Raw genomic sequence first — 15,668 nt, 5'->3', positions numbered from 1 at the left:
TTTTTAAATCTGGAGTGTTGAGAATGATGGTGAGAAGCAAAACAGGATGGAGTGGGGGTAGGGAACTTGGAATAATTTAAAGAAATTGCAGGAGAAGGCAAGAAGCTCATTTTATTCCATTTAGCAATTAAGGCAGGATTCCGTCTTCATCCGTCATAGCAGACAGAAGGAAAGAAAGAGAGGAGGGGATCATGAGTTTGTCTGTGAGCATCCCAGCTGTGATGGGAGAGGAGAGCACAGCAGAAGAGAGAAGGGGCTGTTGGCACCCACGATCACAAATCTCAGAGCAGGGTGGTGGCCGGCTCGGCACAGGGTCTGTAGCCCCCTCTTAGCCAGGTGGCCAGTTCCCCACTTAGCCTGCCAAGTGAGTTGATCATCAGCTTGGAGCCAGACAGAGTGCCAGGTGGCCAGATCCCTCACTCAGCATCCAATTAACAGTGACACTGGTTTGGAGCCAAGCGGGACGGCGGCTCTGCAGCCAGGAGAGGGACATCCCTGGATCACCACTCCAGTCCCTGCAGCAGGTCCAGCTGCCTTCCATTTCTCTAGAAAGTTTGGCCTTTTTGAGACCTTGCTTTGTGTTGTTTTGGTTGGGTGGGTTTGGGGGTGGTTTTTAAGCAGTAAAACTGTCTAAATCTTTTGTGTATCTTCAGTTATTCTTCTCTGGCACCTCCTCCGTGCCCTCAGACAGAGCTGTGCTGCACTGTGAGCAATGGGTCTGTCCACATGAGAAAGAAGCCACCCAAGTCATTTAACTTCTGAACTGCATTGGAGTGTGGACCCAATTTAGGGAATGTTAGCCCGTGTTTGGTACTGGGATCATGGCACAGGTGCATCAAGCCTGGTTATACCTGAATTACTTGGCAAGAAATGACCCTCCACTCAGTTCTCATCAAGAATTTTACATATAAAGGCAGTTTTCAAACTCTGCTTTTTACACTGATTCCACATTCTGTAAAGGCAATTGTCTTTTAAAGGCTTTTTCACCTCAGTGCGTTGTGTAAGGTGTTCTTCATTATCTACACATTATTTAATGGGTCTGCTTTTCCCACTCTTTGCCTCTGTACAAATTTTCCATAGGTTTAAATGGAAGTATGAGATTCAAAGTTTGTTGTGATTATGTGGGTATAATCATGGATTTCCTAAGAAAGCTTTGGAAGACAATCTGGATCAGGGAGCTGGGATGGCCCAGTGAAGCTGCTTGTTGAAATTACCCCAGACATTGTTGGGCAGTCGTTGCCCACCGTGGTGGCTCTCTGGAGGCCCCTACACACAGTGAACGTGGTCTCCTCTTGAGCCTTACTGGTCTGCCATGGGAGCAAAGCCAAAGAGGTTTGAAGTCTTTTCCGCTCCACAGAAATCAGGTCGAGACTTGTAAGTAGAGAAAATGTGTCAGTTTTATTCACATGTTGTGAATAAATGGAGGTCTTTCATTTGTAGCATCTTGTGTTAAGTACTGAGGTATTAAAAAAAAGAGGGGAAGGGGAGTATTTCAAAATTCATCTCTCTTTAGGCATCTCATAGGCTGAAAATAGCATTCCACCTTCAGGCTGGCAGTTAGGGCAAAATAAACACTTCAGAATGAAGCAAAGGGACTGGCTGAAAGTGAGATAATAGTTTATAGGACTGGAGCTATTTATAGCCTGCAGGATACAGTGGTTCAGAGACAGCCCAGTGACTCACGGGCAGCGTGGGGAAGGTGCTCTCAGGGGAGAGGCCTGGTCAGCATCTCAGAGCTGTCACTGCAGCTACACACGTGACAGAGAACAACTGTCAGGGGGTTGTGGTTCTACCTGGGCAACTACAAATAAGGACATTTAAAACTCATTTTCAGAGGCCGGGTATCAGACTGGTCACATCTCATTGCTTCGTCATATGTGAGTACCAGGATATGCATATGAGACAATTAGCTACATCAGGCAGTGTGTTTCAAAGAGATGGTGTTGTCTCACCTGGCAGATGGAATACATACCAGTGCTCATTTCAAGTTCTCAGATACTCTCTTCATTAAATCATGTAATACTTCTTTGTGTTAGATTTCTCAGCAGTTTTGATCTATAACTCCTTAAAGTCAAGGAAAATCTTGGCATTTTTGGATGAATGAGACAGTAAGTGATGTACTATAATCCTGAGTTGACTCAGACTGGTCCTGTGACCTTGTGTTAGCCTCTCTCACCAGTTTCCATGGCAAAACAGAGCTAACAGTGCTTAATTATCCACTTTATCTACTAAATAGGGTTAAGACTGGGGACGTTATGACCATTTAATTACTCTTTGTAATGAGCTCTGAAGAGAAGTGACTAAGAGCCGGTGGTGGTGGAGTAAATCTCACAGCTGCTGGATAAACTGTGCTGGTAGGGTGGGAGGCCGAGTGTGGGAGGGTGGGAGGCCGAGTGTGCCCGGGGCTGCGCCAGATGCCGATGCTGAGAGTCCTGCGTCCCTGCGGGCTCTGTGGTCCCAGTCCCGCACACACACCAAGGGCTCTGTCTGTGCTCCCAGCCCCGCACACAGACCCCGAGGGCTCTGTCTGTGCTCCCAGCCCCGCACACACACACCAAGGGCTCTGTCTGTGGTCCCAGCCCTGCACACACACACCAAGGGCTCTGTCTGTGCTCCCAGCCCCGCACACACACCCCGAGGGCTCTGTCTGTGCTCCCAGCCCCGCACACACCCCGAGGGCTCTGTCTGTGCTCCCAGCCCCGCACACACCCCGAGGGCTCTGTCTGTGCTCCCAGCCCCGCACACACCCCGAGGGCTCTGTCTGTGCTCCCAGCCCCGCACACACCCCGAGGGCTCTGTCTGTGGTCCCAGCCCCGCACACAGCCCGAGGGCTCTGTCTGTGGTCCCAGCCCCGCACACAGCCCGAGGCGCTGTGCGGTCCCAGCCCCGCAGCCGCTGCCAGGGCCGGGCGGTCGGTGGGTCCCAGCGCTGCCTCTCTCGGCAGTCTGGCGATCGCTGAGCGCGATGCCAAGCCCTTGCATCATCCGCCCTCCTCCCCCTGTCTCCGCCACAGCCGCGATAGTCGCAGTTGCGCTGGGAGGAGCGTGTCTGTCCGGGCGCTCCTGCCCGTTGGATCCCTCGCAGACCGTCCCACGGAGGAGGGGTTTCTGCCGTGCTTACGTGTCTGTGTTTCAGATCAGCCTCTCCCTGGGCAGCTGCAGCCAGCGTGCCCCTCTGAGCCCTGCACACAGGGGCTGCAGCAGGCGAGAACAACTTGTGGCTGGCAGACCGCCCGCAGCTGCACAGCGATCCGACCCCAGACACCCCCTGCTCGCCCCCCGAGCGCCCCGCGGGCATCTCCCCTCCCCGGCCCTTCGGCCGCGCCCGGGAGAGGGACAGAGGCTCTCCCGGTTCAAGGCAACTTGGAGAGAGAAAAAGCGTTATTAGGCCAAGCTTTTGGTTATGAGTGAGAGGACAGACGCCCGGTAGCGGGCACGGTAATCCCCGACTGACCCTGCTCACGTGGAGGAGCCCCACGCTGGCATCAGCTCTGCCCTTACTGGGACGCTCTGCCCTTACTGGGACGTGCTTACACAGCTACGCCAGCACCCCAAGGTTGCCTCTTATCTCTGACCAGTACACAGTGAACAAGCTGAGCAATTCTAGTTCCTGAAATTTATTTATTTTGAGAAACAACTTAAAATAACAAGGTTTTGCTTGCTTGTCCAGAATTGCTTCATTATCTTGTCTTCAATTTTTTTGTGAAATATAAAGAAATGATGATTTTGTCTTTTTTTCTTATATTTTAACATGACTGCTTTTAGAATACCTCCATCTTTTTGGCCCAGCAGAAGGGTGATTTTATATCAGCTTCCTAAGGGCGGGAATTAATGTAGTTGTGTACATTGATGAAGGCAGTGCCCAGTCAGAGAGAAAAGACAGAGAAAGGAATGGTCAGCTTTACATATTTCAAAACTGAAAGTTCCAGATAGGTTTCTTCTCCAGAGATTTTTTTTCCCACTTTAATTAATTCTTCAATCTCTATTGATGATTTTTACCAGCATCATCAGGCAGTATTTACATTTGTTTGTTTTTGTATTAGAATGTTGATGGACAACATGTGAAAGAACCAAACCCAAATGAGTTCAAAGATGATATCACTTTGTCATTAATGTAATTTGGGGCTCATTTATCAACAATCTCGCATTCTCAGATGCCATCTCAGAGGTCATGGAATCCTGTTCCTAAATGTCTGTTACACCACAGAATTTTGTGGGGATTTTTACCACAAGAGGATGAGATGAGAGTCATCTCCGGATCAGAACCTCTCCTGGCCCTCTTTTCTCCAGTGTCCCAAATCCATGCTGTGAGCAGGCCCCTGGGCAGGCCATAAGGGAGGGGTTTGCAACACATATTAAGGGTAAAACTCTTTGCTTTGGTTGTGGGTGCCTGTCACTGCAGCACTGCTAAATTCCTGCTAATTTCACCTAAGCTCTAGGTATTTCTAATTTCAAATTTCCTTGCCCTAGTCCCTCTGATGCCCTCCCTGACACCCACGTGTCCAATGACCTGACGTATGGCTGCACACAATGTGCTCCCTGCCTCAGCAAGGGCAGCTGAACACACCTGGGAGCTGCTCAGGAAGGGCTGATGGGACACAGAGAGCCCCTGCCAGTCACCATGAACAGTGTTGCCCCAAGGAAATGAAAATTGCCTGCCTGTTCTACACCCGTGTGCTGTGCAGATTAGAACATGGCTTTAGGTATTTGGGTGCTTTAAGCCTGAGTGTAAGATTTTTTTCACCTCCATAATAATGAAGTGGAACTAAATGCTCTGTTTTCCAATGTGCCACAAGGCTGATTAAATAGGAGGCTGACAAAGGGGGTTTAGAGCAAACATTTAGCTTTGGGTATTCTTTTGTTTGTTATTTTTGAACAGTGGGTTGGAGCAGATTACAAAGCTTGAAATGAATATAAATAGTTTCCTGGTTTAAAAAAAAAAAGAAAAAAGCAGAAGAGAACCTAATTTAAACCTTGCCCTGAGGAGCTGGCAGCTCAAAGCCAACACGTGGAGTTGTGTAGTGGAACTGTAAAGAGTAATTCCTCACCAACAGGAGCTCAGCTCCACACTCAGGTCCATGCTTGTGTAAACAACTTACGATTTGTGTCAGTTGTAAAGTCCTGCTCCAGGAAGCCAGTCCAGAGGAAAACGGGAAATCTGCAGGTGAGTAGGAGGAGTACACCTGGTGAGGGGGTGAGCAGGAATGAGGAGACAAACTGAGAAAGGAGTGCAGCTCAGATTTGCTGTAAGATGAGAAGTAAACTTCTGTGAAACAGCAGCAATCGCTATTAAAGCATTTAAAATTTAAAATTACAGTATGAAGTTACTTCAGGTCCTATAACTTGTATTTGAACACTTACATGATTTAGAATTTAAACTCTTCGTCTGTGCCACACGACAGTAGAAGTCCTGATCCACTTTTGGGGGCCTGGATTTACTTCTAGCATTAAGGTTAGTTAATAAACATAATAACACTGATATCATTGTTATCTGTAAGACTTGCATGAGCAGGAGGCTCATATTGAAAAGTGGGCAGAGTGAGGAAGGAAGGGCCAAGTGAGGCGTTAGGGCAAGTGGAACAGCAGCCTCTGCCTTCCCAGCTCCTGCAGTGTGACCTCCAGACAAGCTCTTCCTATTCATCCTAGCTCTTGGTTTTCCTCAAGAAATCTGGCAAAGGATCAGGCAGTGCATAATGGAAAGGCTGCTGAATGCTGCAAGCGACAAACCCCCCAGCGTTTGGCATTTCTCTTTGTAGCACTGGGAGATGTGGACTGGGGAATCCAATATGGCTTTTATGTCTTATCTGGTATTGTTTGCAGCAGGCCTGTTTAGTGAGCATGTCACCTTTAGGCACTGGTGGTGAACAACATCTGAAAATGGAACCTTCCCCAGCTGCTGGCTGAGCAGCACGAGGGCACAGCCCCCAGAGAACGGGGCTCCACGGCCGGCGAGGGGCCACCCCCATGGCACCCTGTGCCAACTGCCTGGATTTAAGGCTCCACGTGTGAGCATGTGGTGAAATACAACGATGCAGTCTGGAAATATCAGTGGAAAATAATACATCTTTATTTATCCCTATTTTCTTGTTTACAGATCTGTGCAGCCACAAATAACAGATCAATGTGTTTGCTTACATCCATGTTGCATCTTATATCTGTTTATTAACAGGTACAAAATATCCCTGTCTCTGCCCAGTGTTCTAGGAATTGTAGAAGAGTTTTTGACTCACTGATTAATATAGATTTTTTTATCTATTGAGAACAGGGCTGAAAGTGGACTCACCAAAAAATGCCCCGTAAATGGTGTTTTTACTGTTGTCTCTTAGTGACTACCATTCAAAAGGGTCTCAGCACTACTGTATTTTGCCATCTCTGTTAAGTAGAATATAAAATTATATATAAATGTATAATTAAATATTAATTTAAATATATATATACACAAATCTAGCTTTACAGCACTTTGGGGAAGATGGGGCTAACTTTGACCCAATTTTTCACTGATGTGATTAGTGGTTCTATGTGCCTCTAACTGAAATCCATTAAAAGGTGCTGCCTTGTTAAAGCTTCATCTCTGGTGATCAAGTTTCTTTGAGGAGTTTGCAGTTACCCACTCAAAAATAGACTTGCTAACAGTCACTAAGTAATTTCTGAATATTTAGGTCACTTCTCATTTCTAGTTTTCACCTTTGGAGACAGAACCTGGTGCAGGTAGTACTCTCTTCTGTTCCCACTTAAATAATTGAGAATTCTGCCATGAGCTTCGGTGGGGAACAAACACGGGTTCTGGATTGTCAGCTTAGAAGTTCTTGTAACTTTTCAAGGTGAGAGGTTTCTCTCCATTGGTTTTGTAAGCTATTATTAAAAGGTCTTCAGCAAGTCTGGAGTGTCACTGCTGCAGGTCCCTGCTGGCCATGTCACTTGGCACAGACACCCTCTGGAGCTCTGCTGGGGCAGGTGTCAGGAGTCTGAATGGTGCAAAGCCACCCCTTGCACTTTGGTGTGTTCCAGTCTCCTCTTCCCAAGCTGCTGGACAGCCTTGTGGAAGGACTGTTAAAAGGCAACACTAATGGCACTGGCTCAAGATTCTCTTGCAAGCTTAAATGTACCAAAGTTTCAGCATTGCTGCCTTCACAGTTCCATGTTTTGGGGTGGTGTATCCCTTGCTCCCCTTCAAGTCCAAACCTTTTGGTTAGCTAGGAGTTCTTTTGACTGAAGAAGCCATGTCAGTGTAAGCCCAAGATGGTTTAGGGTTTGGGAATAACTTCTTTCCCCTCCTTTTCTGTGATTTCAACCGTATCTGGACTTGGGGATTTGCTGAGCTTCAACAATCCCATTATAACCAAAGCAATGCAATTTGCCTGTAGACAAGCTCTTAATGTCATTTACAGTGATTATACCTGTGTTAAAATTACAGTATTGGTCCAAAGCAATGCATTGTTTTAAACGGTTATTTTAAATAATTGTAAAACTAATTGGTCAGCCTTTTAAATATCTTTTCTTCAAATACTTTTCCTCTCCTCTTTGATGTATTGATATTATGAGGCCTCCTCTCGTTGTCTCTCAGTGACTCTCAGGTGCAGCCAGACTCACCTCGTGGCAGTGTCACAGTGATATTGTGCACATCAGACTTTGGGACAGGGGGGGCTCTTCATCCCGGGAAACCACGGCCAGCGCGGGCCCCGGAGCGCTGGGCAGGGCTCTGCCTGGGAATTACCAGGACATTAATTACTGCCAGAAGAGGAGTGAAACTGGGAACACACGAGTTGCTATCAGCTTCGTAAATGAGTCACCAAAAGAGAGAAAAAAACCCGTATTAAATCAGGCTCTTCTTACACCATCAACTTGTCAGAGGTGTGAGACCTGGGCAAACGCTTTCAGCATCTGAAGAGATGATGCCTCTGCAGTGTCTTTAAACATTTTCTAATGCCAAACAAATGCCGTTCGGGTTTATGTGCTCAGACTAACAGTGACATCCAGTGGCTGAGCGACCCAACCACGGGAACAGGCACTGCGGGTGGAGCGGCCGAAGGGATGTTTACGGTGATTTAGATCGGATGGAGTTTATAGTGAATATGTAACATGCCATCCTCGGGACTCGTGTGACAGCCAAACCACTCTCACCTTCACACTTGTTCTCTTGGGAAGACGGTGGTGAAGGTGCAGTGTCTAGAGGAGGGATCACTGTGAGTCTCCTGCAGTGGTGGAGACTTTGGGCACAATTGACTCCGGGTTTAAGAATCTCCTTTCATCTCTCCAGACCAGTCTCACTGAGTCCGTGAGCACTTTGGGCACGAGCAGAGCTGATGGCTGTTCTGAGAGCTGCCTGAGCACTGGGGAACACGCAGGGCTGCAGCAGCAGTGCTAGTCCAAGATGTGGAAGATTGTTTGATGTGCTCCTGAGTGCTCCAAAGCCTTTAGAAGGAAAATATATTCAGAAAAGGCAACTAGAACTGATAGTGCAGTGTCATAAACACTGCTGGGGTTTCTCTGAGCCCCTGGAGCATCTGATCAGAGTACATGCAGAGTGGAAAGTTTATTTATTACTGAGAGGGGATTCATTACTGGCCTTGGGCCCAAAGGCAGCAGCTGGAGCCACTCTTGCCAAATGGGACCCTTGCAGCCCTGGGCACATCACAGGTGAGGGATAATCCATTTCTCTTTGGGGTGGCTGCTGCACCTCTCCTGATGGCAAACATCCATCCTCCTCTTACTGCTCAGCTTCTTGAGAGCCATTTGTGTTTTGTTTGTGGTCTGCAAGTTAAGGGAGAGCTTAATGACATAGAATTCACAGAGCTGTAGGGTGGTAACGATGACAGCAGTGCCACGTTCTAGGAACAAGCCTGGGTATTTCAGAGGAACCTCGCCCAGAGCACCAACAGCTCCCAGAAGCCTTCTGACATTAAGAGTACAAATAGCTTGAGAGAATAAATGGTTGCTTCCAGCATGAACAGAGCTAATTTTAGACAGGAGTCCCTAATGTGCCTGTCGGTGCTTCCAAATGAATGATTAAAGATAAAAATAGATTTATCATGTTTTCCCTTGCACTGGGCCTCAGCTCTGTGGGCAATATGGAATCACCTGCTGCAAACACCCATGTGAGCCTGCCCTAATGCACTCTGGAAATGATTCCACAGTGTCCACTGAGCACAGCTAATTGCATTGTCACAACTGGAGACATTCCCATCCTGATTGCAGTTAAAGAAGCACCTGGTAAATTTGTTCTGACTTTGCTGTCTCCTGGTTAACGTGAAAGTGCAGGGGATGTAAGGCCTGTTCTGTGCTATACTTCATTTTCTCCCAAGAACCTGCCAGTGAACTGCACACACAATGACAAATGTGCTTTGTAAGGCTGATCTGAACGTAGATGTTGTCTTTTTCTGTTTGTTTTCCCCACAAACCTTTGTTTAGTTTAGTGGTTTTGTTTATTTACTGTATAATTGAACTTTTGAAGACAGTATCCATTTCGGAAAATTTTCCTCCTAAAATAACTCCATGTCACTTGTCTCTGTCTTGTGGCCTGATTTCTAACAAATGTATCAGATATATATGTTAAAATATTCATAGCACCAGTAATACAGAAATATTGCCACAACATCACTGGGAGCCTTAAACACACACACCTGTAAATTCTGTCCGTGTCACAGGGTGCAGTGTGCCTATGGCAGCTCCTCCCTGAGCATCCACAGGGGCTGGCAAAGCATCCTCCCCAAAATCCCTGATGAGAAGATACCTTCACCACACATGCTCAAGGCCCAAAGTATTTCACTCTTTTTACAGGCACATCATTCATCAAAAAAGTTAACAGATTTTGTATCTAAGTGTTTAATTAGCAACTAAAGAGTAAAGCCAGAAAAAATCAGTTCATTGTTTTTCATGGATACAGAGTACATTTGCCTTCACTATGCAGAGTAATACATTTATAGTAAGACTTTATTCTTTCAAGGTTCATGGGTCAAGATTAATCAGTTGTGACCTTGGCACACAGCTCTTCTCTTCATGAAGTAAAAGCTGAGCAAGGGAATCTGAAACAAGGACCTGTACATTTATATAGAACTGGGTCTGATTGAATGGTTGAAATGTAATTGAACAGCAAAAATAACATTCCTTTACAGAGGGAGAATTAAAGACCTTTGGAAAAAGAGAGGTGAAATATGAGTAATTTTTCAGTGAAGTGACATTATGAATTAATCTCTAACATGGCCGAGGTTGACAGTTACAGTTCCTTTCCTACTGTAATCCTTTCTCCAGAGCAGTTCTTCCTGCTTAAAATATTCAGAGAGAAAGATACAAACATCAGCATTTGAAATGTGAGGTGCTTTGGTGGCAGAGTGTTCACTGCTAAACAGAATTCACGTTTGTTTCTGCTTGGCATCTTTATTTACAGAAACTTTGAATGTTTTATCTACCTCATATGCACTGCCCCACACCTGGGTGGCTGTTCCCTGTGCCAGCCCTGTGTGCCCAGCCCTGTGTGCCCAGCACTGCCCCACACCTGGGTGGCTGTTCCCTGTGCCCATCATCACACTGATTGGTGTTGTTTGAACCCAAACCAGGATTTCTACTGCCTTTTCATAAATCCACTGAATCATTTATATTTGTATTAAGGTTTATAATCCTGTTTTTGAAAAAGGAGCAGTGACCTTTGGCTGGTGTCATTTGCTAGACTTCCTCCAAGCGATGCTGTCAGGAATTACAGGGATAATGAGGTGGAACAATTTATTAATCTGTCATCCCTGAGCAAATGGGCTACATTTGTTTTGGAGCCTTAATGTAGTGGTCATGGGTTAACCAGCTTGTAAAATCCCATGGGATTTTCTTTCCAGGTAGGAATAGACTGGGATCTTACTGATTTACCGTGTATCAAGGAAAATAACGGGTGAAATCTATAATTAGTGTAAAAACTCTGTGGATTTTCGTAGGGTCAGGAATTCACTGATGCTTTCACTGCTGCAATTCATTGCACCCACAGAGCTCTGGAGTGGCTTCAGCAGAACTCCAGCCAGCACTGCAACCTGCAGGTCCAGGAGCTCACCTGACAGATTTGGTCACCTGGACTTGATCCCAGAACAGCTGGAGTTCTCAGACATCAAACCCATAATTAAGGCCTTTATTGAACTGTTGATTTTTTTAAACTATACTTTTATATCCTTTTGTATCCTTAACTGCACAATTTATTGTAATTCACACAAAAATAACTGTGGCATTGACTTGCAGATATTTAGTATTACTCAACAGTTTGGAAATTATCTCAGAACAGAGTTGATTGTGACACAGGCTGAAGCAATACAGTACAGTCCAATTCATCCTAATGCACATTTAAATATTCATGCTACAAGAAGATAATTGTTTTGAAGTGTTGGCTAGCAAACCCTGGAAAGTACAGTTTGCCTCAATCTTACAGCAAATTTGTTAAAGCATTTGGTATTTTCTGTAGGAGAGTACTAATGAGCCAGTGTTTGATACCATCGACATTTTTTCCTATTAACTGTCATGAAGAATTGTAAATGTGGTGGACACTTGTGGACAAGCATAATTCTTAGTGTCCTTTTCAGAACTAAACTTGTAGTAGGTTGTAGATCTAATTTTGGTAGTGAATTCAACCAAAAAACCCACCAGAACCCTTGGCATGAGACTATTGTCATGTGCAGAAAGTTTCTGGTCCCCTAACTTCCATCATAAGAGCCTGTAGGTTGTGCTTTTGGCTGGTGTAAGATGAATTTCTTCAGCAACTGCTATTCCCCAATAAGTATCCTGAGCTGAGGCATAGAAGCTGTTTGTGTATGAGGTCAGTGGGAAACTGCTACTCCACAACTAGAACACAGGGGCAAGAAATCAGCAAATTCGGCTTTGAATCAATGAAATATTCCTTTAAGGCTGCTTGGCAGTTCCAGGTGTACTTGTTCTGCACTGAAATGCAAATCTACCATTTGAAAGATGCAAGTGTTTTCAGATTAATCAAAATTCCATTGTACTTTCTTCCTAAATTTCAACTGCTCCTTTTCATTGCCCATCACACACACACTTGTTTCCATTTCACATTTTCAGCTAGTGTGTGCAGAAAGAAAATTTCATTATGAAAACCCCTGCTAGGAGTGTGCTCTGCTGCTCCCAGGGCATGCCCAGATCTAATCTGGGATTATCTCCCTCCCGACAGCTGCCTGCTAAACTGCTGCTCCCAGTGCCGACCTCGTGTCCCGCACGTTCCTGGGCGCTGAGTCGGCACAGGAGCGGGGCTGGCTGGGGCTGGCTCCGGCCCCTCCTCGAGCCTCCAGATGCAAACCAAGTGTCTGACACCACTGCTGGCAGCAGGAGCTGCACAGCCTGGTTGCTCAGGCACTGTCATGAGTCCTTGCTCTCTAAATCTTTCATAACAGCTATTGAATACACTCAATTATTATTTCACAACTCTGCACCTTTTCCTTCACTGTTTGCTCTGATGCACCAACAGTGGAGAGCAGCAGCACATTTATGTGCTAACAGCCCAGATAACAGACATGATAGATAAACATATAGAAACCTGGAGGAACTTAATGCAGAGCCTTATTTCAATTTTTTTATGCATCCAAAAATCAATAAAGATTTTGTCATTCTCTTCTGACCTCCTACCTGACCTAGTTCTCTTTTAGTTTCGAATTATTCCTTCCCCTTTCCCTCCTCCTCTGGTCTTCTTTCCAGAGGACCACTTTGGTAACTTTTAACTCCCTTATTAGCTAAACTGCTACAAGGACAGCAGAAGAATGAATTCCATGGGAAATTATGTGTGCAGACTTTCTCATTTGAAGAGGTGATTATCCTATAACAGTCTCCAACCACTCCACATTTGCCATCCACTGACAGTGCTGCAGGACTCCCAGTTAAATGATATGGCATAATTTTACATCATCTCACTCACTCTTCTAAAATCAAACTGCCCTTGCAGTGAGCAGCTGACACCTACAGCCATATGCTGATCTGTCTCAAAGTGCAATGTAAGCCTTTCTCTAGGATTTGCATTTTTGAAGGTAAATCTACAGATTCCCTCACCTGAGCAGACTCTCCACAGGAGCTGCAGCCAGTCAGCAGAGTCCTTACAGCCTCACTTACTGTTTTCCTCTCTCTGACTCCCAATGTGCCTTGTCTGTTTTGATCTGCTCCTGTATTTTTCTGAGAAGATGAAGAACCAAAAAGTCAGTCTTGCATTGTACTCACATCCATCTCTCATCCCAAAGGAACTGGAATACTCAGTGGCTCATCTGCGTCCTCTTCCCTCCCGAGTGACAGAGGGCAGAGCTGATGGCCTTGGTGGTCCCCACCCTTCCTGGGAGGGCTCTGTGGGCCGTGTTCTCCCATGAGCTGCTCCCATGCCATTGTCCCTTTGGCAGGACTGTTTGCCCCTGCTCTGGATCTGAGGTGGATCCCAGGCAGTGCCTCACGTGCCAGGCCAGGCTCAGCCCGTGTCAGGTTGGAGTGTTACCCACCCAAGTGCTGATGAGCACTCCTGTAGTGCTCTCCCAGTGCAAACTGTTATTTCTTATTTTGTCCTTCTGGGACACCTGAGCACAGGTGGACTTTCGTAGACATTAGTCATCTTTATCAGGCAAAAGATTTTACTCCATAAACAAATAATTGGAAAATCAAGTTAGAATTTGATTCATCACATTGTTTTCCTCTCTTGATATAATTTAGAATCATATCAGAAGTGACTGATGTAATAGACTTCGAGGTTCATCTTGTAGTTACAAACTGATGGCCTAGTCCAGGGTGAGCAGATTGATCAAATCTGGTAGGCAAGGGCTGAAGTATCAGACTCCAGAATCCTTGGATGCATTTTAAACATCCAATTCAAATAAATGCAGCTTACAGGAAGAGTTCTACCTATCATGTTTAGGGCAGAGAGAAGGTCTAAGTTAGGATATTGCTGACACCACTGCTGTACTGCGATTAAAATATGGCTTTTGATTAGTAAACAGATGGATTTTGATCTGCATCATGAGCCTGAATGAATTTGTTGCCAGTTCTTGAAGCGATTTGTGTTCTTGGAATCAAACTACCAAACAGTAACAGATGTGAGTACATTGAGCTGTCAAGAGCTTAATGAAGTAAAACAGAGATCACTACTCAGTTTCAGAGAAGGGTTAAGGGGATCCCTTTTCGAAAGATAATTATTTAGGACAGCACACCTGTCATTAGGCCGCAGAAGATACCAAAAATTAACCACTATCTCACATGAATTCTCGCTCTGCCACATGTGGTTGAAATGATAGACAGAGTTGTAGCTCAAAATTAATTGAGCTTTCAAATCGGGACAAAGTGGGAGAAAAAATTATCTAGGATTATTAAAAGCAGTTGAAATTGCCAGCACAGCACACTTTACAGTAGTATGAAACATTCCCTTTCAACTCTTAATAGTATAAAGACAATTTGGTACCCAGAACACTGACAGTTAAATCCAGCCCAGTACATGCAGCCATACTGACACTGCTTTCAGCAGGGTGTGGGGAGAGAGAGCAGAGCCTGGCCCTGGCAGGGGCTGTTGGAGTGTTCAGACAGTGCCCAGCACCAGCAGGGCTCCGTCCACCCGAGGCCTGCCCGGGGTGAGCTGTGACACTGTGCAGGAGCAGAGCTGCTTTCTGTGCACAGCCGAGAGGGGTGGGAGCTCCATCAGTGGGTATATCTCCTGCTGGCTGTGCCTGGATCACCCAGGCCATGGCAATCAATGAAGGCAGCAGCTGCTCCTCCCCATGATGTGGAGATGCACGTGTGGAGTCACAGTTAGAGCTGTGAAGATGCTCTGTCGGGTTTTGTCCCAAGTGGAATGGGGTGTAAAAGCTCAGCCTTGGGTCAGGTCTGCAGAACTACCCAGAGGCCCACAAATCTCACAACCCACCAGCTGGTAGGAGCCTCCCCTCCTCTCCCCATGTGATGTGTGGCTGGGGGGAGATCACCTTCCAGCAAGGTACAGTGACATTTGCAGTGCTTATCTGATCACAGAGCCACAGAGTCACAGAAACACAGAACCACAGAGTCACAGAGTCACAGAATCATGGAATCACAGAATATCCTGAGCTGGAAGGGACTCACAAGGATCAGCCCTGCCCAGGACCATCCCCAAGAGTCACACCATGTGCCTGAGAGTATCATCCAGATGCTTCTTGAGCTCTGTCAGCCTTGGTGCTGTGACCACTTCCCTGGGGAGGCTGTTCCAGCACCCAACCACCCCCTGACCCTTCCAGTGTGAACAATTTAGGTAAATCACCAATCTTCATTAATCGTGTTGCTGTTGGAAAAATAACCGTTGTGAGAAATGAGTATCTGCAGGATTAAAATGCCTTTCCTGAGTCCTTTCAGGGAGCAGTGTTTCTGTAGTTGTAGGGGCTGGTGACCATGGCAGTGTGTGCCTGGGGATGGGAGGGCTCTGGTGGTGGGCTCAGGGGGGATTCTGTGCAGGTTGCTGTGTGTAAGCAGCTTTGCTTATGCAACTCATGCTATTAAAATCAATCACCTGGTGATGGCCAATACAGAGGCTCTACAGCCTGGGAAAAGAGACACCATGTCTGGCAGGGAAAGTGCAGAAAGGAGATAGAAGCCTTTGTTACTTTCCCTTTCTGCAGTACAGAGGATGCACAGAGCTGACCCTGGGGCTCCTCTGCAGAACAGCAGATTTATAATCCTTAGGAGATTGCTGCATTT

General features: G+C 46.1%; 1 long non-coding RNA gene across 2 annotated transcripts; it reads right to left on the bottom strand.

Annotated features, from left to right (window-relative positions):
- Positions 1-8,521: 8,521 nt before the first annotated feature.
- On the bottom strand, positions 8,522-14,955 carry LOC135425660 (uncharacterized). Of its 2 annotated transcripts, none has more exons than XR_010435686.1 (3): positions 14,866-14,955; positions 13,023-13,142; positions 8,522-8,750 (listed from the first exon to the last, which is right to left on the bottom strand). It is a non-coding gene; the product is annotated as an uncharacterized LOC135425660 (long non-coding RNA). The 2 variants fall into 2 exon arrangements; XR_010435687.1 differs by lacking the exon at positions 8,522-8,750 and adding an exon at positions 9,150-9,714.
- Between the last annotated feature and the right edge of the window lie 713 nt (positions 14,956-15,668).

Source organism: Pseudopipra pipra, chromosome 21, assembly GCF_036250125.1.
Source record: "Pseudopipra pipra isolate bDixPip1 chromosome 21, bDixPip1.hap1, whole genome shotgun sequence".
Classification (NCBI taxonomy): Eukaryota; Metazoa; Chordata; class Aves; order Passeriformes; family Pipridae; genus Pseudopipra; species Pseudopipra pipra.
Note: the sequence above shows the minus strand (reverse complement) of the source record. Positions and strands in the feature narration are given on the sequence as shown.